Source organism: Coenobita brevimanus, chromosome 58 (assembly GCF_032717465.1).
Source record: "Coenobita brevimanus isolate Jiangsu-jjx chromosome 58, ASM3271746v2, whole genome shotgun sequence".
NCBI lineage: Eukaryota > Metazoa > Arthropoda > Malacostraca > Decapoda > Coenobitidae > Coenobita > Coenobita brevimanus.
The window spans coordinates 36829922-36857159 of NC_137011.1; positions in this window are offsets into that span (position 1 = coordinate 36829922).

The window sequence follows — 27238 nt, forward strand, 5'->3', positions numbered from 1 at the left end:
TTCAGTGTGAGTGTTAGCGCCAAAGTGGTGACTTGTAGAGGTGTATTGTATGTAGGTGGACTACTGGGTCTTGGGAGCAGGCTGTGAAGCCTATGCCCAGAGTCGGACACATTAAAAAAAAAATGTAATAAACAAAATAAATCGATGATAAACAGCTACTATGAAGTCTTCTATACTACCTAAAATGGTTTTGTCCAAAACATGAATCATTATTGTCTAACATTTCTGTGAATTAGGATTCTCTTGAGCAAGACAATATTATCTGACATAACGTGAAATAAAATGCAGTGTAGGAAACCGACAGCCATTGATTAAACCCTTAATTCAAAGGAAATGGGAAAAGGAGATAAAATGGGTGAGGAAATTGGATGACAATATACGGTGAAAGAAAGGGAAGAGAAACAAATATATATACATGACAGCAGTACGAAATTCATCCCTTGAGTCAGATGCAAATGGAAAAAGATATAAAAAGGGCGAGGAAAATGTGATACAGTGAAAATATAAGAATAGGAAGGAAGAGTTAAAGTGATCCTGGGATGGTATTTAAACCTAGATCAGCAAAGATTTACCCCTTGAATAAAATTATGTATGTCATTAGGTTATATTAGCTGCTCTGAGACAATTTTACTCACATTAGGAAAGACCTCTCTCGTCCAAGAGGGTTAATGAAGTTTATTCTGTATATAACTCCTCCAGTTCAAAAAGTCTCTCTGAATAACACTGTTTATTGGAGGCAAGAATAAAATATAACTGACGTCCTCCCACCGGTGTGGATAACGTCCTCATTAGTGGTGTAATATTTTCATTCTATCACCAGATGCTTTTATTTATCTAAGGCTCCACTTCTCGAAGTTGGGGAGTTGCAAACAGCCTTCATTATCCCTCTCATCACCACAGGCTCTCCTCTGGTGCCAATTAAATCGTCTATTATTGCATGGAAAAAAAATTATGTAATCGTGCTGAAGTAGTTCGGTTGTGTATAAGATTGTATATGTTATCATCTCAACTTATGTCGCTACCAAACACTTCATACAACCAAACAACAATAGAATAATAATGCTGTGTACAGGGATGCTTGCCAATGCTTGTGTGCTAACTCTGACCTACCGAACACCTCACACCGTAATTCGTGTGAATACAAACCGTGACAATACCAGTCTATGCAATGTATGCACGGTAATGTTATTAGCTGCTATGAAGATTATGTTTCCGCCAAAATTATTAACCCTCTCATGGTCAGAACTACTCTACCATAACATTCTCTTCCAGGTAACACCAGACGATTCTTTTCAGTTGTGTCATGAAAGGCTGAGTGTTAATACTGTCATCATAAACCCTTTCATGGCCCAGACAGCTCTTGTATTGTACTGCATTATACCTATTGCCAGACGATTTTACTGAGCTGGAAGTGACTGCAGAAGCCTGAGTGTGATAATACTGGCATCAATTAGCCTCTCATGGTAAAGTAAAGGGTAGAGCCACAGGGAGGCTACGACAAGGATAGGACAGATACATGGCACAGATGATGACACAGAAAATAATGATTGTTGACGGTAGTATGGTAGAAGCAACTCAGGTACTGGATTCAGTTCCATGCTCATGCCACACAATTATATTCAAATGAGAGAGGGTCACAGCAGTTTAAAAGAGAGTCAGGGAAGCCTGAGAGTTAGTCCTAGGAGGGTGGAAGTGCTAAAATCGTCATATGTGCCAGACGTGCTGCGATGTAGTACACAGCGAGGTACTGAGGCGGACCATAACTTCTCTCGTGACGCCAGGCGAACGAGGAGATGCGAGCGAAGACGCAGGAGAAGAGGCGAAAGAGGGAAAGGAGGGGGATTAGGAAGGAGAAAAAATAAAAGGAGGGAAGAGGCAAAGGGTGAAGTAAAGGATGGACTGAGAAGACAGGGAGAGGAGGAGGAGGAGGAGGAGGAGGAGGAGGAGGAGGAGGAGGAGGAGGAGGAGGAGAGAGAGAGAGAGAGAGAGAGAGAGAGAAGAAGAAGAAAAAGAATAAGAAGAAGAAGAAGAAGAACTGGAAGAAAGTCAGAGGAAGGAAGGAAAGGAGGAGTGGAAAGGGGAGGAAAATGCGCCTGTCTTCGGTGTTGCTTTGATAAGGCACGCTCTCTCTCTCTCTCTCTCTCTCTCTCCTGTGTACCTTTCTGCCTGGACGCTATGCTGTACTATCAAGGCTTTCATTGAGGCTTAATTGGGTAAGTGATCAGTGTTTGCTTTGTCTTTGGTCTCTGACTTGAGGATCTAAGAACAGTGTTTGTCTGATCTTGCGTTCTTCCACAGCATCTTACTGCCCTCTGGATTATATGCTGTATACACACACACACACACACACACACACACACACACACACACACACACACACATATATATATATATATATATATATATATATATATATATATATATATATATATATATATATATATATATATATATATATATATATATATATATATATATATATATATATATATATATATAAGCTGCGACGTTTGTTTGTTTGTCCTGCAATCACGCCCAAACCATCGGCCAGGAACCCCCAGACCCATATATATTCTGAATCAGGGTGACCCAAGGATGGTTTTAAGGGATCAAAACTCAGATCTAGGTCATTCGAGGTCACGAGAAGTGTTTGCCTTTTTGGGCCGGGCAACACCGGGTACCCCTGCAGTTCAATTTTTGTCATGGAGACTCACATGACCTCCAGTTCGTTCACAGGCTATGTGAGGTTGACTTCCCAGGCAACTGAAGGTCACCGGTCGGAGGTCGTTTGAGGTCACCGGTAATAGAAAACAAGTGCTCGTTAATTCTGTGCGTTAGTCTGCGAAAACTGAAGTAGAAAGTTCCTGGACCTCTTATAATCCCTCTTCAGAAGCATAAGAGGTACATGGTCTTTTCTCTAAGGTTAATAAAGGGGCAACGGGAGGAATCCCAGGGTACGGACCCAGTGGCTTGGCAACCATGACCCGGTAAGGCGAGGTCGTTACGCTGTACCCATCTAGCAAAATACCCCACACAAGAATCTTGCACACTAATGGGTTAAGACAACCAATCTTCGCTGATTCCCAATTCTCTCCTAAAAAAACGACCCATAACAGTCGATTTTACATCCAGGTTCTCCCCTGTACTGCTGAAAAAGCAGGGACAAGGGGGAAACAAATTTTTTCCAAGAATCTAACTGGCCTAAGAATCGAACTCCGGTTCTCCTAATTGTGAGCTGAATATGCTAACCAATGCACCATCGGCTCACCGTGGTATTATGAGATAGATTCTACTTTTGTGTCCTTTTCTCTAATCTGTATCTGGTACGTACACAATTTCTGATTCACAAAACTTGTTTGATGGATGATTATATTCATATGGTCTCTAAGTCACTTCAGTGTCATGAAGTTTTGGATACAACAGTCTTGTTACCTCCTGGTGGTCTTATTCAGGTTACGACACACTTGTCGTATAAAGGAATTACACTCAGCCTCAGTAAGCTCCCTAAGTATTAAGACATTTCATTTTTTTAACGTAGCAACACCCAGATAATTTTATCTATCTTCAGGGAGACTAATCGGCCAAGTTACTATGCAGTTTTTACAGTAGTTTAAATATGTTTCCTTCTACTCATTCTTATTTTACAATGCAAAATTCAGTAATGGTTTCATCGGCAGCCTGCTTTTTCTGATAAAACAGTGTGGTGCCATATTCCTTGTTCTCTGGTGCCAGTGTTGTTGATCTTCAATGTCACCCCAAGTGCGGTAACCTGCTGGGCGTGAGAGTCTTTCAGTATGGTAGCCAGGAAATCATTGGGGTTATCCTACTCTTACAGAATAGTTATACACAAAGAGAAAATTGAAGATAGCTTACTTATATTTTGTACTACAACTGTCTACTGACAGAAATTGTACTTACTGATTCTTTACTAACTCACCGAAAGGAAGAATGGCTAAATCGACAACACTTGCAGGAATTTTCAGTACTAACTTCTTGGGGTGTGCATAGTGCTTCACCCAGCCTCTACAGTTTTTGCCACTGTGCCATCCCCATAGCTTCATACAGTTTATACACTGCACCTTTACACCGCAACACGCACAGTGAGAACAGGTGTTGAGTTTAGAGCAGCACGAGCGAACCCCCCCCCCCCTCTCTCTCTCTCTTTCTGTGTGTGTGTGTGTGTGTGTGTGTGTGTGTGTGTGTGTGTGTGTGTGTAAAGGGAATGTTTCTTAAAGCAAAGTTGATGGAAGGGTTAAACATCAATTAATGAGTAAAGCATTTGTTTTTTTTTTAGACCAACAGGTCAGAGGTCTGGCAAGAATGAAAGAAGTCGATTTTGAGAGCAAGCACTCTGGCCCTTAGACCAGTTGGCGAGTGCGGGTGTTGCCTTCTGAGTGTTCACTGATATTTTTTAGCAGCCATCTATGATTGGGAGTTACAAAAACTGGTGTGTTAAGGCTACTTGGCGTGTCGGTGCCATCCTTACACCAGTGTCGTTTGAGATCCCGCCTGAATGTGTTGTTGGTTGATGCTGAGTACACGAATATTGGCTTCACTCAGCTTCCATGGCAGTTACTTTCCATGGGTAATGGTAACCAATTATACTCCTGCATGATATGAATGATTATGATGGCTATATCAGATACATTACGTTGTCTAAGCTGTGACAAATTCTGAGTACGGATAACGGAAATAAGTATTATAGCATTATAACTGAAATCATTATTGAAACCTAAACAACTAGTCATTAGGCTACGCGCAGTTGGCATTCAATAATTCTCCTTTACACTGTTGGCTAATGAATCGCAACATTCCATCCTGCTCTTAATTATTGAGGCAATTAAAAATGCAGCCCAGGGCCGCGTCACAGAGGTGATGCGGGCCAGATATGGAGAGAAAAAGAGAGAGGTAGAGAGGCAGAGAATGACGGATGTACGGAAACAAACAAACAGGGAGACATACAGAGATATAGTAACAGACAACGAGACAATAAATACATTCACAGAGAGGTAGGCACGTTGATGGATATAGGAAGATATGTTAACAGGCTGGTTGACTGACAGAAAGATCAATGGACAGATAAGCACAGACTGACTGTGTGTGTGTGTGTGTGTGTGTGTGTGTGTGTGAGTGCGCGCGCACGCTTGTGCCCGCTCGTGTGTGTGTGTGTGTGTGTGTGTGTGTGTGTGTGTGTGTGTGTGTGTGTGTGTGTGTGTGTGTGTGTGTGTGTGTGTGTGTGTGTGCGCGCGCGCGCTTGTGTGCCCGCTCGTGTGTGTGTGTGTGTGTGTGTGTGCTCGCGCGCCTCGTGTGCCCGTTCGTGTGCCAGCACGCGCGCGTCAATATGTACAGTGAGTGAGTGGGATAGTAGGTAAGAAAGTGATGAAGAGGGCCAGTGAGTAAGTACTTACTTGAGCCAATGAGTAAATGTGTTAGTGAATTAATGGTAAATGGGATAAGTCAATTGCACCCTCACTATTCGTGTGTAACCACCCACAGACAAGGTTAAATCCCCGTGTAATCCTGTTGTCCACCCAGATTAACTTCTTTTATCTATAATGAGGGACACATTCAGAGTTTCTCTCTCTCTCTCTCTCTCTCTCTCTCTCTCTCTCTCTCTCTCTCTCTCTCTCGTAGTCACTGTTCTCTCACCTTTTTCCAATATCCATCTCGCTCTCTTTTTCCTTACCTTTCTTTATTCCTCCCCTGCCCCCTTCCCCGTCAACCCTGCCCCCTCCATTTTTCCCCTCTCTCCCCTTAATAAATTTTTCTCCTTCGTTCCCCTTCTCGCTTCCCTCCATCTTATTATTCCGTTCACTTCTCTCGCTTATAAATCCCTCTCTACCTCCCCTCTTTCTCTCTTTTGTCTTGTCTCTCTTTTTTATCTATTTCTTTTCCTCCCTCTCTCCCCCCTTGCCTCTCGTCTTTTGCACTATTGAGGGTTTGTATGGCAGAATATCCAAAGGCACTGATTATGAAACTGGTAACAGAGTGGGTACATAAGAAATAGGTAGGCCATGCAGAGAAATGTTGATGTGTTGTAAAATTGGGCCCAAACATTCTAAATGAATTTCAGTACTAGGAATTTCCAAGTGCTAAACATTGACTAAAAAAAAAAAAGGTAGGCTATATGATGAATAATATTCAGTTCCGTAAGGTAGGCCAAGAAAAGATTTAGACAATTATGAATTATTTAAAACCATAGCAACAGTCTACCGAGGCATCCCAGAATATGAAAAGATTATTTAATGTTGTAGATAAAGCATTCAAACAAACAAAATCATCCTCAGCACCGTACGAGAATCATTCCCTAGTACGTCCACAGTTGCTGGAGTCATGGTTCAGTTTTGGTCATCATTAACAATATTTATATTACATTCTAACATTGCAACAAGCAACGTGCAGGAGACATTATTCAGTTTGTCTTACCTAAGATCAGAATAAGAAGGATCTAATTCTGATATAGAGCATTTTCACAGGGCATGACAATTAGCTGACGAATGCTTCCCAGCAGACCGGCCACATTATACTTGAGGCTGAGGTTATAAAACTGTTGGCTAACGTTTCAGTTAAATAAATTTAAGTATATCTACTTCAACAAAGTGGGAACAAACTGCCTTCAATGAACTACTTGTGATACTGTACTAACACTTAAAACTCGTTTGAATAAGAATTCGTATTTTTAATACTCGGGTAAACACGGTCACTACTGAATCATAAACTTCCCAGTTACAGTATACTGTTTTGCTGTAATAATGGTGTAACATGGAGGACACACCCGCAGAGTAGCATCGTTTTGTACCTTATGTTAAGCAGACGTTAGGGCAGTGTTGATTATACTTTCACATGAAATTGTTGCGAAAGCTTTTGTATGCTGCATGGTGATCTTTCTCGTTTTTTTTTTCTCCTGTCGTTTTGGTTAGAGGAGTTCATGGGTGTGGAGATCTTACTTGCTTAGCTGTAATTGTCTTAGTTTTATAGAATGAATAGGTTAGTTACTGCTACCCCACAGCAAAAAGTCTAGAAAGGACCAATAAGCAGACAGCAAAAAGTCTAGAAAGGACCAATAAGCAGACAGCAAAAAGTCTAGAAAGGACAAAGAAGCAGACAGCAAAAAGTCTAGAAAGGACCAATAAGCAGACAACAAAAAGTCTAGAAAGGACAAAGAAGCAGACAGCAAAAAGTCTAGAAAGGACCAATAAGCAGACAGCAAAAAGTCTAGAAAGGACCAATAAGCAGACAGCAAAAAGTCTAGAAAGGACAAATAAGCAGACAGCAAAAAGTCTAGAAAGGACAAATAAGCAGACAGCAAAAAGTCTAGATAAGACCAATAAGCAGACAGCAAAAAGTCTAGAAAGGACCAATAAGCAGACAGCAAAAAGTCTAGAAAGGACCAATAAGCCATCTGCTCTTGGCGTTTCTTTGTATTCCTCACACCATCCTTTACTTACTGTTCTGTATCTTTCATTTCCATTTACGTTTCTTGCCTTCCTTCGCTCTGTGCCATCTCGGCAGTTTCCCTTTTCCTCTGTCACACTTCCCCCTCCCTCCTCTCCTTCCACTTTCCCAGTCTTCCTCTTCTACCCTTTCCCCCTCCCCTCTTTTGCTGCTTTCCACTTCTCTCTTTACACAACCTTCCAACACCACCGAACTCTTCTCTCCTTTCCCTTACTTCTCTTTGTGTTTTATTCTCTCTCTCTCTCTCTCTCTCTCTCTCTTATTCCCAAACTCCCCACCAAATTGACTGGAATCTCTTGGAATGCAGAATTAATTGTATCTGGAATGGTCACGTGCAAGGAATAATGGTGTTTACCCTACCCCCACCCCGTCTCTCTCTTTCTCTCTCTCTCTCTCTCTCTCTCTCCCTCTCTCTCTTTCTCTTATTCCCAAACTCCCCACCAAATTGACTGGAATCTCTTGGAATGCGGAATTAATTGTATCTGGAATGGTCACGTGAAAGGAATAGTGGTGTTTACCCTACCCCCACCCCGTCTCTCTCTCTCTCTCTCTCTCTCTCTCTCTCCGAACCGCACCAGTTAAATTGAAACAGGGGAAACTACAGGAAACATAGTCCAGCAAGTTTCCGCTAAGACCGTGTGACTTGCAGCCTTGAGAGAGTTTAATTACTTTCCCATCCACTTCCCGCACCACAGAAAATGGAAATTTGTTGACAGCGAACGGGAGATAGGAAAAAGTATGTCAGTGAAAGAAAATGGGAGGCGGGAGAAAATGAAATAGGGGAGAAGCAAAGAAAAAAAGGTAAAACGGAAAGCTGCAGAAAATGGAAAGTGGAGAAAACGGGAAAGGAAGAAAATGAGAATTGGGAGAGACTGGGACGTGAGGGATAAGGTAAAATTAAACAGTAAAAATGGGCGATAGGTGAGATGGAGAACTGAAGGTAAGTGGTAGTAAGGAGGCTATGAATAATATAACTACTACAGGAAAAGACGGAAGGTGGGAAGAAAACTGATGATCATGAAGTAAAAACGGGAAGTACAGAGAAACCAAGAAGTGAGAGAACACGAGAAATGGAAGCAATCGGGATGCGGTAGTACGCCGAATGAAATGGAAAGTAGAAAATGGAAAGTTGGAAAATATGGTTTGTGGGAAAAAAGATGAAGTTGGAGAAAACTGAAGGAAACAGAAAACTGAGTGTGGGGTGAAAACATGAATGGAAAAAAAAAACATGAGAAAGAATGTGGGAATTAGGGAGGCAACGAGGACGAGAAAACTGGGAGTGTTAAGAAAATAGGCCGTGACAAAATGGGTAGTGGTCATAAAATGGGGTGGTGGTGATGAATTAGGCGGCGAGAAAATGGGAGGTGGTGATAAAATGGGAAGTGTTGACAAAATGGGAGACGGTGATAAAATGGGAGGTGGTGATAAACTGGGAGGTGGTGAGAAAATGGGAGGTGGTGAAAAATGGGAGGTGGTGATAAAATGGGAGGTGGGAGAAAACAGGTGTTGGTAAGAAAATAGGTGCTGAGAATGTGGGAGTTTAGAGAAAGTAAGTGGAAGAAAATAAGAGGTGGGAGAAAGGAAGTGAAGAGGAACAGGGAAGAGAGGAGACACTGTGAGGTAGAAGAGAAAGAAATAAAACTATTGCACATTTATAAAGAAGAGGAGGAAACAGACAGGGAAAAGAAGTATGTGGAAATGAAAGGACAAAGCGAGAAACTGAAGGAAAGAAGGCAGGATATAGTAGGAGCGGGAAAGAACGAAACAATGAACAAGGAAGAAAGGGAGCTGAATGAAATTAGGGAAAAAGGAGCGAAGAAGAAAAGTAAGAGGAAGGAAATGTAGGAAGGGTGGAGAGAGAGAGAGAGAGAGAGAGAGAGAGAGAGAGAGAGAGAGAGAGAGAGAGAGAGAGAGAGAGAGAGAGAGAGAGAGAGAGAGAGAGAGAGAGAGAGAGAGTGTAATGAAAAAAAAAAAGTACATGAAGGCAAATGGGTTGTAAGATGAAAGCAAGGAAAGATGAAAAGGGGGGGAGAGAAAAGAGGTGGGAAGTAAGAGGGGGAAGAAAAAAGATAAAAAGAGTGAGAGAGACAGAGCCAGAGGAAGAGAATGGCTTCCCCAATACTCTCTCACTCTTCTAATCTTAGTGGCAGGAGAGAGAAAGAAGAAGAAAGGAAAGGGGAGGGAGATAGGAGAGAGAATAGTGTAGGAAGTCCGGGAGGAGAGAGGAGGGAAGGTAAAGGAGAATGAAGAGTGGAAAGAATACGAGAAGTAAAAGAGGGGTTTAGGAGATAAAAGAATGAAAATAAGAGAAGTGTATGGAGAAAACATACACAAAAAACAACTACAGCTAACAACCACACCCATGCTGGCAAAATTAAACAATACAAATAAAAACGCACACAAACATCAACAATTATAGATCCCACCAAGAACCATTTATTCAGGCTATGAAATATGCAATAATACGCACACAGAAACAGGCACAGGTCCTAACACGAACCATGTACACAAAATATACAGAACATGCACATAAAACGCACAACAAAATACCAGACACAAGAAAATGCACACAAAAACGATCAGAGAGATCCACTTCCTAACAGACTATCCAGAGCCATTTATGTAAAAATATTGAAGAAAAATTTACATCCGCCTAAGTACAAAAACACTTACATACCCTGACAAGTTTCATGTACGGATAAAAACATCAAGCAAAGAAACATACACAAAGAAAATATGAAGTAGCAGGTAAGAGAAAATGTTCACTAAATCGTACACAGAGAAATTTCAAGAGAAAAAGTCTAATAAAAACAATGTGCGCAAACACACACACACACACACACACACACACACACACACACACACACACACACACACACACACACACGAGAAACTAGAAAGAGACTTAGCAGGAACTATGTACGTCAAGATAAAGAAAAACGCACACAAAAACACTCACAGAAGGGCACTTACAGAGCCTATCAAGATAAATGTAGAGAGAAACATGAAAGAATACAGCATTTGAACGTACGTAGAAGCACCAGACACAATAAAAATATAATTAAAAGTGACAAGCACCCTCATCCAAGTACACGCACGCACTCAAACACGCGTGCACTGTTGCGGGATGAAGCACTTGACAGGACAGAGAGAGAGAGATGCGGGAGGAGGTGGTGGTTGTGGTGACGGAAAGGAATACAAAAGATGAGCCAGAAAGACTGAAGCAGAAACAGATGTAAAGAGAATGTGTGAGAGGGAAATAAGGTGCTGGAAGGTAAATGAGAAGGAAAGACTGAAGGCTAAAAGAGAGTACAGGTGTAAAAATAAAGGGGGAAGGAAGAAAAGGTGCGACAAAGAGAGATCTACGAGAAGGTAGGTACAGAGAGAAATGACTAAAAGTAATACACATAAAAATCTGACGGGAAGTGAAAAGAATAAAGGTTGCTATGAGAACATGTAGAATAAAGTCGAGAGACAGAGAGAGAATGAGAGAATAAGTGGATGGTAGATTCTCTCTCTCTCTCTCTCACACACACACACACACACACACACACACACACACACACACACACACACAAATTGAAACTGAGTGACAAAAAGATAATACAGAAAAAAAGTGACTGACAACTAAAAATTAAGAAAAGCTGAACGATAAAAGATAACACCGAGGAAAGTTCGTGGCCAAACTATAATATGAAAAATAAATGAGTGACAAAAACGAGAAAACAGGGAAAAGTGAGCGACAGAAAATAAGTGACAAAAAAGAAACAAAAGATAAGCTTGAGTGGCAGAAAAAGATAAATGAAAAAAGTGACTGCCAAAAGTAAGAGCAGAGAAATAATGTGGGTTAAGTAAACGAAACACAGTAACATGAGTGTAAATAAGCATAGAGGAAAATGTTGGACGGATATAAAGAAAAAAAAGACACAAACAGGAAGCAAAAATGTGTGTATGTACAAAACTGAGTGACGTGGGTGACCAACAGGAATTACCAAAACTTTTAATGATGAGGATATACACCAAGAACCAGATTAAGAAAGAACAATGATAAAACGATAACTGAAGTAAATTACTGCTGCATGAATGAGGATGACTGAAGCAACTGATAAGAGAAATAATGAATGAAAAATGACAAAACATAATAACTGATACACTGGCAGCCAATAAAACAACAGATATACTGCTTCACACGAAGAATTTTTTATTGTAAAAAATACATTCTATGCTGTACAGGGCGATTCCCTACTTTGGGCCCCAAGAACAACGGCGATATATTCGTTATTACTAAACGGATTTAAGTGAAATTTCGTTCTTACAAACTTCATTCTACGTCACACATACATTTCATTTAAAAAATTTCCCAACGTGTCAAATTAGATATATGCTGGAAATGAAAATTTCTTCTTTCATCAACGCGAAGCTGAGTGGGCATCACTTGGTCAACTGCACTGATCTAGTGATCATACCGTACTCAGTACCTGACCACGTATGTTCAAGCCTCCTGATTCAGCTCACGGTTTTCTTGGCTGGGTTGCTTTTATTGGAAAGAAGTTAAAAGCAACCCTCACACACTTGATAACACCGAGTTCATTTATGTTTAAACACTGAGAGAGACGGCTTTCAAAACTTGGTGAATAAACTGTAATGATTGTGAGGAAAGTACAGTAACATAAATTGTGAAATTATTCTGGGACCTCAGTAATGAATCACCCTATAGAAGTTATAGTTCGGACATACTTCGAATATTGTGTTCAGTTCTGGAACCGTATTGCAATAAATAAAACTTATCTGAAAAAAAAAAAAAAACTTATGATGAAGGTTTATTCTGAACTAGCTCCTTAGTTTATCACAGTGCAGACTACGAGGAAGCCTAGTTCAAGTATACAACAGTCTCTGAGTTTATCACAGGCTGATGATAAATATTTTACAAGGCACCGGTGTATTATATTTGGGGAGGTGTATTACAGAACAACTGGCCAACGTGTCCAGTCAAAACAAGCAACGCATTTTTTGTTTTTAATATTTTATAGCTAGGCGGAAACAGGGTACAAACTGCCTTGTCATGTGGTACAGTGCGATACATCTGTCTGTCTGTCTGTCTGTCTGTCTGTCTGTCTGTCTGTCTCTCTCTCTCTCTCTCTCTCTCTCTCTCTCCCATGCAGTTCCTTTTAGCTTCATTTCCTTAGGGGTTTCAATCCTGTTTTGCTCTAATTTGTCTCCTCCATTTACCTCTCCTTCCTACCCACTCTCCTCCAGTTGTTTCCTTCCCCTTCAACCTCCATTTTCCTTCTTTCTTCGCTTACCTCTCCTTCGTCCCCTCTTTTTCCTCCAGTCCAGGCACATCATCATCATCATCCTTCAGTCTCCCTCCCCCTTCACCCTCTCTTTCCTCCCTCCTCCTCCACTCTCCCATTCCTCCCTCCTCCTCTACCCTCCCATTTCTCCATTCTCCCTCCTCCTCCACCCTCTCTTTCCTCCCTCCTCCTCCACTCTCCCATTCCTCCCTCCTCTTCTACCCTCCCATTTCTCCATTCTCCCTCCTCCTCCACCCTCCCTTTCCTCCATTCTTTCCTCCACCACCCTCCCCTTCCTCCATTCTCCCTCCTCCACCACCCTCCCTTTCCTCCATTCTCCCTCCTCCTCCATTCTCTTTTTTCCTCTACTCTCCCTCTCCTCCATTCTCCCATCTCCTCTACTCTTCCTTTCCTCCATTCTCCCTCCTCCTCCATTCTCCTATCTTATTCATCCTCACTTTCCTCCATTCTGCTTCCTCATCCACCATCCCATTCCTCTATTCTCTGTTTACCACTTTCCTCCATTTTCCCTCCTCATCCACCCTGCATGTTCTCAATTCTCACTCCTCTCCCATACCTTCCTTCATCTTTCCTCTTTCCCATCCTAAATTCCTCCACTCCTTGTTCCTCTGTTCGTTGTCTCACACTGTCCTTTATTTTATGTGTTTCCTTTCCACTTCCATCCACTCCTACTCTCCACTATAATAGCCCTTACTTTCAGTTTCCCTCTTTACATTATCTTTCATTTTCTTCTCTTCTATTTCCTTTCCATTATTCTTTTCTTTTGCCCCTTCTCATTCCTTCATTTCCACTCTTTACTTCTTTCCCTTCATTTCTATAACTATTCTGTCCTTTCCATTTTCTTTCCTTTATATTTCTTTCATTGTTTTCCTTTCATATCCTTTCCTTTGCTTTCCATACACATTCCTCTCCTCTCCTTCCCCTCCTTCCCTCTCCATCCATTCATTCCTTTTCTTTGCTTTCCCATCCTTTCTCTCTTCTTTCCTTTTCACTTGTAGTATCCTGGCACTGACTTTTATGTAAATTATTCCTGTATAATATTACAGCCATGCACAAGAAAACAAAAAATATTAATGAAAATACATTTAATAATATAAAATGAAGTACAAAATGATACCGACCAAACGATACACATGCAAAGACAAAATATTATATGGAAAATAAGAGAGGCATATATACATGATTATAATATACAAATAACACAAATGACCAATACAAGTACGGGCAAATTTATGACAAAAGATAAGTCAAACATCACTAAGAACAGCAATCATTCGTCTGGAAATTAGTACTGAATTCGCACAGCCAGCAAAACGGTTATGAAATATTAACTGTACCTTTCCACTGCGCTCCATTCTGAAACAGTGAGAGGGGTTCTGATGTACTGTTAATTCAGATGGATTTCCTATATAATGGTAATTGTTACTTCAGTCAATCCTGTCACTGCCAACGACACATTAGGAATTGTATTCAGGCTAAAACCAGACGATTTTATTCATCTACGGGTATTTCTTGCAGTTCCAAGGATATTCGAGATAGTTTTCCACCTCCTGACTACTCACATTTTTCTGAGCCGAAGGAAATCGCTTTGAGGTGGCCTTAGTAAAGTAATACGTCCAAGGAAGGCGTAAAAAATATGCCAAAACACCATTACGTGCTGTCAGACTGAAGTTCAGTTACTCATATACTGTATATCCAAACTTACCCTAACATCAAGAGAATAACAGCTTAGTTCAGCTGTAGTGAACTTTATGCAAAGACACTTAATTTGCAGATTATATAAAACAACACATGGTGAAATTAATAGACCTTAATAAAATCTACCAAAAGACAAAAATCACTAACGAAAATTAACACACACACACACACACACACACACACAGTGTAATGTGCTAAGTTGCCAAGTCTCAAAACGAAGCAGTACTGATACTATATCATCCTGAAGCATCAGCCAGCGTCAACAACACACAGGAGGGATGATGGTGGTGATGGTGTGGGTGGGGGAGGAGGGATGGTGGTAGTAGTGGGGGGGATGACACTAAACGGGGAGGCTGCCTGATGAATTGCTTTGAATTCGCCTCAAAACATTTCAATCACGCCAATAACCGAAAATTTACGGACCACGGCACGGACCATTAGCTTGACCAGGCATAAATGACGTCCCGGTTCGGTGCATGTAATTCCGGAACGAAAATGGCAGCGGTAGAGCGGGGAGGGGGGGGGGTGCCGAATACGAGTAAGTGAATTACGCCGAAGTTGTGTGGGAAATATTGGGTTTATGAATCGGCCACTTCGGTAATGGCGACTAAATTTTAATAATGGTGGGTTGGACTCTGTGATGGAGGGGAGAGACGAGGGAAGAGATGGAGGGAGAGGAAGGGAAAGTAGAGGGAAAAGAAGGGGACAGAAAGGAGAGGAGAGAATGAGGGAAGGAGGAGTAGATTAATGGGGACTGAGGAAAAATGATAAAAAATGGAATGGATTGGAAAGGAATGGAGAAGGGGAAGACGATGTGGAACAGAATATACCAACAAAATACAGTCTTACTGAACTGGTTAACCAAAGTGATTACCATCCTAAGACATCAGTAATAGTACAAGTAACTATTAACCTCTTCAGTCCAATGATAATTATTTTCCACATTATTCTCGCTTCCATCAGACGATTTTATTCACTGTTGGACTTTTTTTCACTAATGAGGATAATATAGTTTTCATATGCCTTTCAGTAGATGATGCCTCTGCTAAGCTGAAAAAAAAAAAAAAATTATCGGGATATAGCGAGAATTCAGTAAACGAGTTTTCATGTGAGTGACGCAGCTAACAGTGCAAAGCATCGAGTGACATGAGTAATAGGATCCTGGCTCAAGTCAAGGAACTTCGATAACAATAGAAATATATATTATTTAAACTCTGTACGTCACTGGTTAGTCCATATCTAAAACGTTGTGTTTAGACCTGATTACTTAGCAAAATTAAGAACAAAGTGTTGCCACAGTAGATCTATTAATTATTATGTCTGCCCGTTCATACCCCTACCGCCTAATACGTCGCAGGGATTTGTGGCAGGTGAAGAGCCTTGCTGTTTTCTGTTATTTTCTCGAACATATATGTTGGAATTTAGCGGAAGTACAATACAATACCCAAGAATATACGGTCGTTATATTGTGTCATTGGGCCTCCTGGTATTTGTATGTACAATCGAGGCTACTTTTAACCGAGTCAACACGAGGACGTACTGTATATATTTATGTCATGTCCTTGCTATCACCATTCCACTTTATTCAGCTTAGGAGATATTTTTTGATCAGCGTGTATTAGACCTCCTTACTTGGAGATATTTCCCAACCCGAGTTGATTCGTCTGATAGTGGCAAGAATAGCAAGAATGACGTACTTGGATGAAACATGTTATTTAAAACCTTCTCCCTCATGTTTCTCCTCTTCCACCACTCCTTCCCTCCTTTCTCCCTTCCTTTCTTATTTCTCTTCTCCTTCAGCAAAATTCATCTCCTACATCACCCATCCCTCCTTCCTTCCCGAGCAATACCCACCTCCTTCCTTCCAATCCCTGCCTTCCTCTGAACCTCATTTCGCTGCCTCCCCTCTTTCACCTCAATCTCTCGTGTCTCCTCCATATTTCGAAAGCTGAAAGAGTATCCAGTGGGAGTAGAAACTCACAGATTTCAATCAAGAGGAAAGACGCCGAGGGAGAAAACAGAGGAGGAAAGGATGGAACGAGGCACGATGAATGAAAGAGGAGAAATGAAACAAGAGCTGACACATAAAGGAGAAGGAAGAGTCATCTCCTTTTAAGGTTAGTTTTCTCGGTCGGCTGGCAAAAGAACGCCATTTTCATTTTACTCAGAGCAGACTCTGAGATGCTCTCTCTCTCTCTGTACATGTAAGTTTTGTCGGCCTACCCGTTTTTCTTGTATAACTCGCCCATCCCCTCCTCTCTGTTTAGGCTGGGCATGAAGAAGAATATAGCGTTATTTAATTCACTTGATATTGGTGGCTAATGAAACAAAACATAAAACTTGAGAGTAACATAAAAATATATAAATATTTAAATGTGATCCCAGACAGACAGGAGATATTACATGAAAAATGAGGCAGACAGGCAGACAGGCAGACACAGGTGCAGACTGAGATTATTAAGTCACATGTTATTATGTTTAAGAAGACATATTATACCAATACGGTATAGATAAGGACAGTTGAACAGATGGATCCAGATGAGAGAGAGAGAGAGAGAGAGAGAGAGAGGAATCGGAAGGAAGATAGGGTGGACAGGAAGAAGGCTAAATGTACGTAGGGTATACAGTATATGAATTATGTAGAAGTGGGCCTAGAGAGACGAGAAACGGGTTGTGTTTATATGAATATATGTATGAAACAGGTAGGCGTAGACAAGAAGTACGAAGGCATGTGTATGTATGCACTATATGTATGTATGTGTGTATGAATGTAAGTAGCTAGGTAAGTAGGTATTCAGGTTGGTAGGTAGGTAGCGATGATATGTTTACCCAGCGGTATATGTGTATGTATGTATTTCTGTATGTATGTCAGTATGCATATATCTGTGTATGCATATATGTTGGCAATAAGTATCTTTTCACTGTGTGAATCTAGGCACAGACAACCAAGCTTGTTGCAGAGGTACAGCAGTCTTCCTACACACAACAGGCGCCACACACCATACCAAGTCACCACTTCGGCTCTACTGCCCACCAACCATACCCAGTGTCTCATTCACGGCTGGTATGATTTTTTTTTTTCTTTTTTTTTTTTTTTTTGTAATGACACGGTGGTGGGTGTAAGACCTTCAGTGAAGGCTGCTGTAACGAGACTGAAATGATCACCAAACTGTTTCCTGCCCCAGCCTGGCATTGATCTTGCAGGCTTCCCGTCACCAGCCCAGCTGCCAACCGATTATCTGTATGTAAAGATGTGTGTACGAGTATGTATGGAAGTATGTGTGTATGGAAATATGTATGGATGCATCCATGTATGGATGGATGGATGGATGTTTTTAAGTATGTATGTATGGAAGTATGTATGTTGTTAAGTATGTATGTATGGAAGTACCGGTATGTATGTATGAAAGGATGTACGCATGTACTGAATGTATGTATTAATGTATGCATGAAAGTGTATGTATATATGTATGTATTTATGAATATATATGTTTGGACGTATGTATGTATGAAAGTATGTGCGTGTGTATGTATATAGGAAATACGTTAAATCTTGAGGTATGTATGTACGAGTATCTATGAAGTAAGTAAGCCTAGATGTATGTATGTATGTATGAAATACGTAAGCCAAAATGTATGTATGTATGTACGTGTGTATGTAATACGTAAGTCTAGATGTACCGGTATATATGTATATACTGTACGTATGTAATGCGAGAGTCAAGATGTATGTAGGCCTAAGTATGTATGTATGTGTGTATGTATGCAAGACAAGGAAGACCAAGAGGACTGCTACATATGTATGTATGTATGTATGTATGCAGATAGGTAGTGGGGAGGGAGAGTAGTGTTGGATGGAGACACGGAATGATGAAAGGCGGCAGTAGTAATAAACTTATTTATGCACCTACAGTACGCCTGTAGGCTGATAGGTAGGTAGGTGGGTGTGTATGGGGAGAATGAGAGTGAGGAGAAGGGGAGAACAAGACAGGAGAGAAGGGGAGAGCGAGAATGGTGATAAGGGGAGAACGAGACAGATGAGAAGGAATGAGACGAGAGAAGGAAGGAATAGAAGCAGAGGAGAAGCAAGAGAAGAAGAAGGAATTCAACAAACAAGAAGGAAATAAGGCAGAAGAGGAGAGCTGAAAACATAAAGAGAAGGATAGGGTAAATAACTGAGACTGGCGACCCCCCCACCCCCGCGCGCGCGCGCGCGCGCGTGCGTGCGTGCGTGCGTGTGTGTGTGTGTGTGTGTGTGTGTGTGTGTGTGTGTGTGTGTGTGTGTGTGTGTGTGTACTAGTCTCCTCCCCATCCCTTTCAACCCCAGTAGTTGTGCAGTAATCTATGCTCACTACCTTTAATAACAGAAAAATCAGAGTTTCAGAAAAAAATGACACAAAGAAAACAAAGAAAAAATCGTTATGAGAATCCAACACACTGGGACCAGCAAGAGGACTGGTCACAGAAGGAGGATTGTTCCCAGCAGGAGGACTGGTCCCAGCATGAGGACTGGTCCAAGCAGGAGGACTGGTCCCAGCATGAGGACTGGTCCAAGCAGGAGGACTGGTCCCAGCAGGAGGACTGGTCCAAGCAGGAGGACTGGTCCCAGCAAGAAGACTGGCCCCAGCAGGAGGATTGGTCCCAACGAGAAGGCTGGTCCCAGCATGAGGGCTGGTCCCAGCAAGAAGATTGGGACCAGCAGGAGGATTGGGACCAGGAGGAGCAAGGCGGAGGTGGCGGGGAGGACCAGAGTGGAAAACGCCGAAAGGGTCGACGGCGTGAAGAGAAGGGGAAACGAACCCCACCTTTGCCCCCATCCACGCCCACACCCCAGCCTTCTCCTACCCCCTCACCCCAGCCTTCTCCTACCCCCTCACCCCAGCCCTCTCCTACCCCCTCACCCGGATCTCCACGGGCATCCACACCTCCGTCGCCCCGCCCTTACGCGGCAAGTGACCGCTACCGGCAGGGTCTGGTGGCTGGGTGTTGCCTGTGCGCCTCTCTGTGGTGCTACTTCCTCGATCACTCCTTGTACTGGAGCCTCTGTCGCTGGTTTTGAGGCTTAAATATGGCCAGCCTGCAGGCCACCTCACACACATCCAATTGCGTAAAATTTGCGGTTGCCCGTCTACCTGGTGAAATGCCATAAATTTATCTTTAAACTTTATCTTTAGGCGTCCAACTCATAGGCTTTAACATCACGTTGCTTTAGGGTTCACAGTCCTACTACATACCACACACCTTCACATGCCACCACCTGGACGTTAGGGTCTTCTATTACAGGACTGGTTTATCCGTATTAATGGGTTGTTTCGTCGGGTCAGCGAATCTCACGGTAATGCAAGAAAGACTTACACATTTACACAAGAAAAAAGACGCCACGCTTCTGAAAATACAGCCGATGTTTTCTACGGACTGGAAGCTAAACCAAGTGCCAAAATGATCCAAAAAATTCCCAACAGTTGCTCGAAATTCTTGGGGAGCAAAAAAGTAAAAACACTTTGAGATTTGCAGTAAGACTGGAAATAAAATTTTTATTGTACCTCAAACTTTGTCTCCAGTCACACTGAAGAAAGACCATCAAGTGACTGTGTTTGTGGCTGACTATATCCTTCGTTAAAGTGATCAGAGTGTGACTATACCCCTTTCACTCTTACCTGACCCAAAACTGCCATCTCTCAGTCTTGACGGTTGCGTTGTTAATACTAGATTAACTCTATGAATGTGATGCTAATCACGAAGAAGTGTCATGAAAAGGATATAGAACCACTGTGAAGCCTCTGTCTGTCACTAAGCCATGTGAAATAAGTTGCAGAATGACAAAAATCTAGGCCAAGTTATCGTGAAAAGACTATAGTTATCAAGCTTATAATCACACTTCACACTCCATCTACTATAATACTTTTACACCTACTTGGCCAAAAATGCCACCTGTCCACTCTGAATGCCGAATTGTGGCAGCAGATTAACACTACATTATGATGCTTGGCAGGAAGAACTGAGTCTCCCCGGTTACTAGTCATTTCAACCCTCCAATCTGTTTACACTTGGCTGTCAACTGACCTGAATGGAATTATGTAGAACTGAGCCTCTTTGGTTACTAGTCAATTCAACTCTCCAGTCTGAATATACGAGTACTTGGCCATCAACTAAACTGAAAGTAATTAGGCAGAACTGAATCTCCTTCGTTACTAGTCAGTTCAGTCCTTCAGTCTGACTACACCTGGACATCCACTGAATTGAAAGGAATTATGTAGAACCGAGTCTCCTTTGTTACTAGTCATTTCAACCCTCCAGTCTGACTACACCTTGCCATCAAGTGAAGTGAAAGGAGTTAGGCATTATTGTCCGGTGCAAACCAGCCAACTACCTGGTGCTGGCAAAGTAAGGCAACCCTATGGGGACATTGCATTTATTATAACAAATGTTGCAAATGTCCACCATTTTGCATTTCACACAAATGTACACAACGATTCATGTTTGTAAACACCCTCTGCAATATTTCGGTGATATCTTGTCCACACAGCGTTGAATGGTGGCCTGCAGCTGTTGACTTGTGGCCAACAACCATCACCATACAGCTAAAAAAAAAAAAAAAAAAAAAAAAAAAAACTGCGATTCATCAGAATACAAAGTAAAGAAATTATCTCGGTGAAATTATTAATCTGTTTTATTCCATGACGTATTTATTTATTTTCTTCTGCTATATCCGGAGCACTTATTTCAGGTCATGGACTTCTAAAAACGGAGGGATTAGGTACTGTCTTCAGTAACCTTTCAGTACTTAGATACCTTCGTTAACTGACTATCCGGTGGTGGCAACAGGATTTTAGTGAGGTATTCAGACTGTAGGCATTATTAAAGGTTGTTACCAAGTTCTTCGCAACAAGGAATCTCTTATAAGCTGCTTACGATCGTCCGGCGTAACAAAATGAAAAGCCGTCCTACTGAACATACTGGTGGACATTATTTTTTTTTTTTTACATCTTTACTATGCTGGGTCTGTCATAAGCTGGATAAAATAATCCGCTGTAGCAACAACAAAACACCATCGTGGTGAAGGAATTCACTGAACTGATTTCAATTCATTCTACACAACACGTCCTTCTTAAGCTAACTAAAATCGTGTGAAGTAACACGAATAACTTCTAGGCCTAATCTACGTTATCGTTCTACAAGGGTTAAAGGAGTCTGCTTCTATGCCTTCTATACACCGGGTCTTTCATCGTGTGACAGCAGCAGCAATAAAGTACACAGACGTCATCGTGCTGAAGCAGATAATCCATTGCAGTGTCCGGGAGGGTACAGAGTAATGCACCTGCAGCCATGGCGGAGAATGAGTAGAAATACAGGTGTGAAAGTGAACTGCTGTGAGATCTGTCACGAAAATGCTAAGGAAATTTACATCAATAAATTTTGATAAAGAGAATCGTTATAACGAGACTGAACATTCCTTTTTTTTTTTTTTTTAAATAGAATAACAATGCGTTTACAGCTGAAGAACAATAATCAAGTTATATCTAATACTTATTACAGTATTCTTTTCAAAATCTTCTGATTTTTCGTTGTTTCCTTCATATAAATTATCCCCATTTGTCCAGAAAAACATGGTGTTCCCTTACCCTTTGCCCCACCCCTTTTTCATTGCTGCTAATCCCTTCAATCCAAGTTAGTATTTGGTATTTTTACTCTGTTTTTGCCGACGATTTTATATAGGTTCGAGAGAGACTTACTGCGATCCACTTATCCATCCACCCTCCTTTAATCCTACCTCCCTCCTCCTCACCATCCCTCCATCCTCAACCCACCTCCCAGGATCGTCCGTGTCTATCTACATATTCATGGATTTAATTAATTTTGGAATCCTTGAAGGGCCGGCAGGAGATGTGGCGTGAAAAAACGGAATGAGTGATAGCCAGAAAAAAAAAAAAAAAAATGGTGAGAGACAGACTGGGTGACAGTTAAATCTAGGAGGAATTTGAGAGAGAGAGAGAGAGAGAGAGAAATCTGCCGTCAGAAGGAAAGAAATCAGACTCTCCAGGTGAAAGCAATCAGGAAGCTCAAACGTGATGGAAGAGCAGATCATAAACATGTCGTCATACCCTCGATTACATTGTTCTCATTATTATTACCTGTCCTTTACTCTCTCTCTCTCTCTCTCTCCCTCTCTCTCTCTCTCTCTCCACTCTGCTTTTCATAATCCCTCCTGTATTTTCATCCTTCCTTTAGTTCCCTTTCCTCCATCTTTCATTCCATGTTCCCATCCTTCTCCACCCGATTTCTTTCCCTTATTTTCTCTCATTCCCCCTCTTTTGGCCGTCTCACCTTTTCTTTATTTACTTTTCCATTTTCTCTTATAACACTTCCTTTCCTCATTCTTTCTCTCCCTCCTCCTCCTCTTCTTTCCCTCCTCCACCTCTCTCCTTCTTCCCTCTTCCTTCATTCTTCTCCTCAGCACTCACATATCAGTCCAGAAAAGACCCACGTTCATATTTCAAAGAACCACCTGAACGCAGATCATATAATATCTCCCAGTTAATTAGAGGTTTAACCACATTTAACTGATTATTTATCAAGGAATGGGTCGTTTTGTTCACGATTTTTCTTTTCTGTAACCTAGAATTAGCTTTGTCATTAATTTTGGTATATATAATTGTTTTGTATTTATGAGGGATTTGTTCATGTTTGCATCTCTCTTGACCTGTATTTAGCTCACTCTCTCTTTGTCTCTTTCCACACTTCTATCGTTACGTGTATTGATATCACAGTGCCCTGAACTGGGCGCAGGGACAGAGAGGGGATAATACACCTTGTGAAAGTGGATGTTGTAGGTTGGCTAATATGGGTGTGGCGGCGATGTAATTCAGAACATTCTAAGCAGTCTACCAACACCACCACCACCACCAACAACAACATGTGCGATGCTCTCGTACACCTAGTGCTTCGCGACTCAGGCAAGTGACATCAACGAAGACAAGGGATAAAGAAAGTCAAATGTTTGTCCTTTAAGAAGTATAGCTTTACTCTATGCTGCAGCTTAGCACTACTCTTTCAGAAGGCTTCGACAAAACAGAACGGTTCCTACACCAATAATATCAACCATCGCCCTCATCACTCCAGACAGATGCGAGTCTTACGTACACCTTTCAGCCTCTCACTTCAATTAGTCACTCCCAATGGAGCCTCACCCCAGAATCCTAAGACTTACTTTGGATACACATAAATGGCATGAACTTTTCTCAGCATACAAGCAACATCAATGCAAAGGTCTCTCGCAAACTCAGTGCTTCGTAAACACTCACGGGCACCACCTTCGGCAGCATAAGAATCTCTGAAAACAGTCTAAAAAACAGTTCATTACAACGACAGTGAAGTACTTCAGCCCAAGATGCGTCCCCTCCTCAACAGACACACACATGGAAATGCTCATAAAGCCACAAAACAAAGCCTTAATGTCTTCAGTTTGATGATATGTTTCTACCCGTAGTCTTGCCACTCATATATTTATATTGTTTAAGGGAGGAGTCGGCCGGTAAATGGGTCAATGAACGCTCTTGTCTAAGTTCTCCAGTTCGAAAAGTCTCTTGTAAACTGAGAGTAATCTTGAGGCTACATGGGAAAAAAAAAAAAAAAAAAAAAAATTATCGCACTGAAGGTGTTGGAACAGCAACTGGAGGCACGAATTTCACAAACACAGATCAGCTACATCAACAAATAAAAATTCAGCCATGCAAGGATCATATGAATGAGACACTAATATGATTCATCGCTTCAGCTTAAACTCAATCCCATCTCTTTATATTGCATCACCCCTCACCACCAAGAAACAAAAAAGGAACAACCTCACAACACTTCACAGAAGGCCTTAGTAACATCCCTCCTCCTGCACCCAACACTACACTTCACAGAACACGACCAGACATACATCCCTCAGAAACTCTCCTATTCAGAGAGACATGATTGTACCTAGCCAGACTAGGATGCAGCCATCAATCTTCCCTGCTTCATTACCAGCAAAAAATACAACTTACAATCCACTATGCCCACAATGCAATGCAGCTTCCCAGAGCACAACACTAATCACTTCAAGCACTTCACTATCATAACACAATCTTTCACCATAACCTTAAAAAGGATCTTTAGGAGTGACCAGTTAAAGTCGCCGGTTTCCTGTGGTTCACTTGGTTCACATCCGCAAGAGCCTGGGTTTGCAATTACATCTACCCGCAGTCCTTCATGACGAGAGATCTGTCCAAGACCGAATACAACTGTCTAACGGCAGCATGATTAAGGAATAATAATCTTCATCATACTAATGGTGCTACAGTTGGCAATATACATTAAAATATTTTGAGCACATACATTATTAAGAATGGGAGTGCTGTACAGTTATAAAGATGTAACCAAATACGAAACGGAAGCGTGTGAAAAATCAAGACAAGAACAATGGAAATAGGCCTATCCTACATGTACAGTGGAATGTGCTGAACACAGATAAGATGGGATCAAAAGCAGTGTGATTAAGAAAGGATGTGAGGTAAAGAAGTGTACAAGGAAGAGGGAAAAAGGATATTTTGGTGAGCTGGAAGGTTGGAGACGGCATGGCAGGCCAAGAAGTAGGTTTAACAACGTGTCAATGAATGTGTGAAAGAGCGAGAATGAGGCTGAGGAGGCTAGAGAACTGACAGGGCATCGAGTTGGCTGCGTAAGGTACCGGTATGTCGCGAAAAGCACATGGCAAGGATTTGACATACTTTTTCTTTTAACTCGGTAGTCAACGGACAGACTCTGACTTGACAGGTGTTACGGGAAGCGTTGTATCTTAAAAGGAAACTGCAAAGAAAAAAAAGTGTACAGGTAGTTAAGAATGTTAAATGGGGCCAGGACTCCAGGTGTTTGCAAGATGTTTGTTTACTTGTGAGATCTACGTCACTGGGTCCGTTGTTAGTTCTCCCAATTGTATCCGTTTTATTTCCTTGGTTCTGGATCCTACTTCACATCATCCTTATTGTAGGTGGATGACAGGGTCAGTATGATGATGATGATGATGATGATGATGATGATGATGATGATGATGATGATGATGATGATGGTGATGATGATGATGATGACAAATATTTTAAAAGCTACATTCCTCTAAAACACACACTCAGTTAACCCACACTTGTCTCTCCTCTATATTTCCTCATAACATATTCTCTGTTCTTAAGCGTCTTCATAACTTGCTCAGGTGGAATAATGACAGGAAGCTGAGTCGACAAAATTCCCGTAATAAATCCTGGATGTAAGCAGGCGAGGAGGCGCACACAAAGGCTGTGTTTACGTAGCCGTGGCGCCATCTATTATACAGAATTGTAACTAATGTCGGCCTGTTTTCACCTGACGGAACTGGGTCACATTCACGATTTCAACAGCAAGTCGTAGTTGCATGAAACAAGATAAGCCTTCGTCATGATCGGTATGAAGTATGACTGTATCACTGTGATCAGTAGAGGAGGTTGTTTTCACCTGATGCAACTGGGTCACTCCCATAATGTACGCATGAATTTCGATGAGAACTGGGTACAAGGTAAGAATGAGTCTGTTTCCTAGTATAGTAATTGCCTCTCTTTTTTCACTGTCCCCTGCATCCCCATCCCTTCATTATTCTCTTCTCCATTCACTTCTCTTCATCATTAGTTCCCTATCCTCTTCCCGTTCCTCTCCTCATCTACTTCTCCTTCCTCACCTCATCTACCTCCCCTTCCTCTCCTCATCGTCTTCTTCCTCTCCTCATTTGCTTCCCGTTCCTCTCCTCATTTACTTCCCCTTTCTCACCTAATCTACTTCCCCTTCTTCCCCTCATCTACTCCCCCTTCTTCGTCTTCTATCCTCTTTCCGACTTCTCCTCCGTTCCTCCCCTCCTCCCTCATCTCTTCCATCTTCATCCTTCCTCCACCATCCACTCCCTATCGTCTTCTTTTCCCCGTGCACCTTTCCCCTCCAGCTCCATCCCTTCATTCATTTGTTTCCATTCACTTCCCTCTCTTCCCCAATCCCTTCCCAGTCTATTCCCCCACCCTCTCCCCATCTCTCTTCCCTTTCACTTCTCTCTCGCCTTCTCTCCACCCTCACTTCATATCTCTCCCCCTTCACTTACCCCTCCTCCCTTTCTCCTCATTCTTTCCCAGTCTCCTCCATCCATTTCTTTTCCCGTTATTTCCCTCTTCCTCCTCATCCATTCCCCGTCTCTTTCCTCTCTCTCTCTCTCTCTCTCTCTCGATTCACTTTCCTCTCCATCCCATTCCCTCCCAGTCTCATCCTCACCCTCCCTCCCTCCGTCTCTTCTCATTCACTTTCCTCCCCTCCTCCCTCCTCCCACAACAGTGTACTACCGTTTGATATACATTAGTACTACAGGGAGAGGAGGGGAGGAGAGGAGTGGAAAGAGTATAGACGACAGGAGTACGACAGAAGTGGGGAGAGTAGTGGAGAGGAGAGAAGATGGGGCGGAGAGATGATGGAGAGGAGGACAAAGTAGAGGAAAGGAGAGATGAATGTAGGAGAGGAGAAGGAGAGAAAAGGAGAGGAGAGAAAATAGGATGGGAGAGAGTAGCCAAGTCGAAAGTGAAATTAGAAGAGATGAGGCGAGATTAAAGGAGAGGAAAACAGAGAAGGGATGAGAAGAGTTAAAGTGAAGGGGAAAGACACAGCAAAACAAAGCAGAAGAAAGTAAAGGCCACGAGAGGATAGAAGGGGGGAGGGGAGAGGAGAGGAGAGGAGAAGCGAGA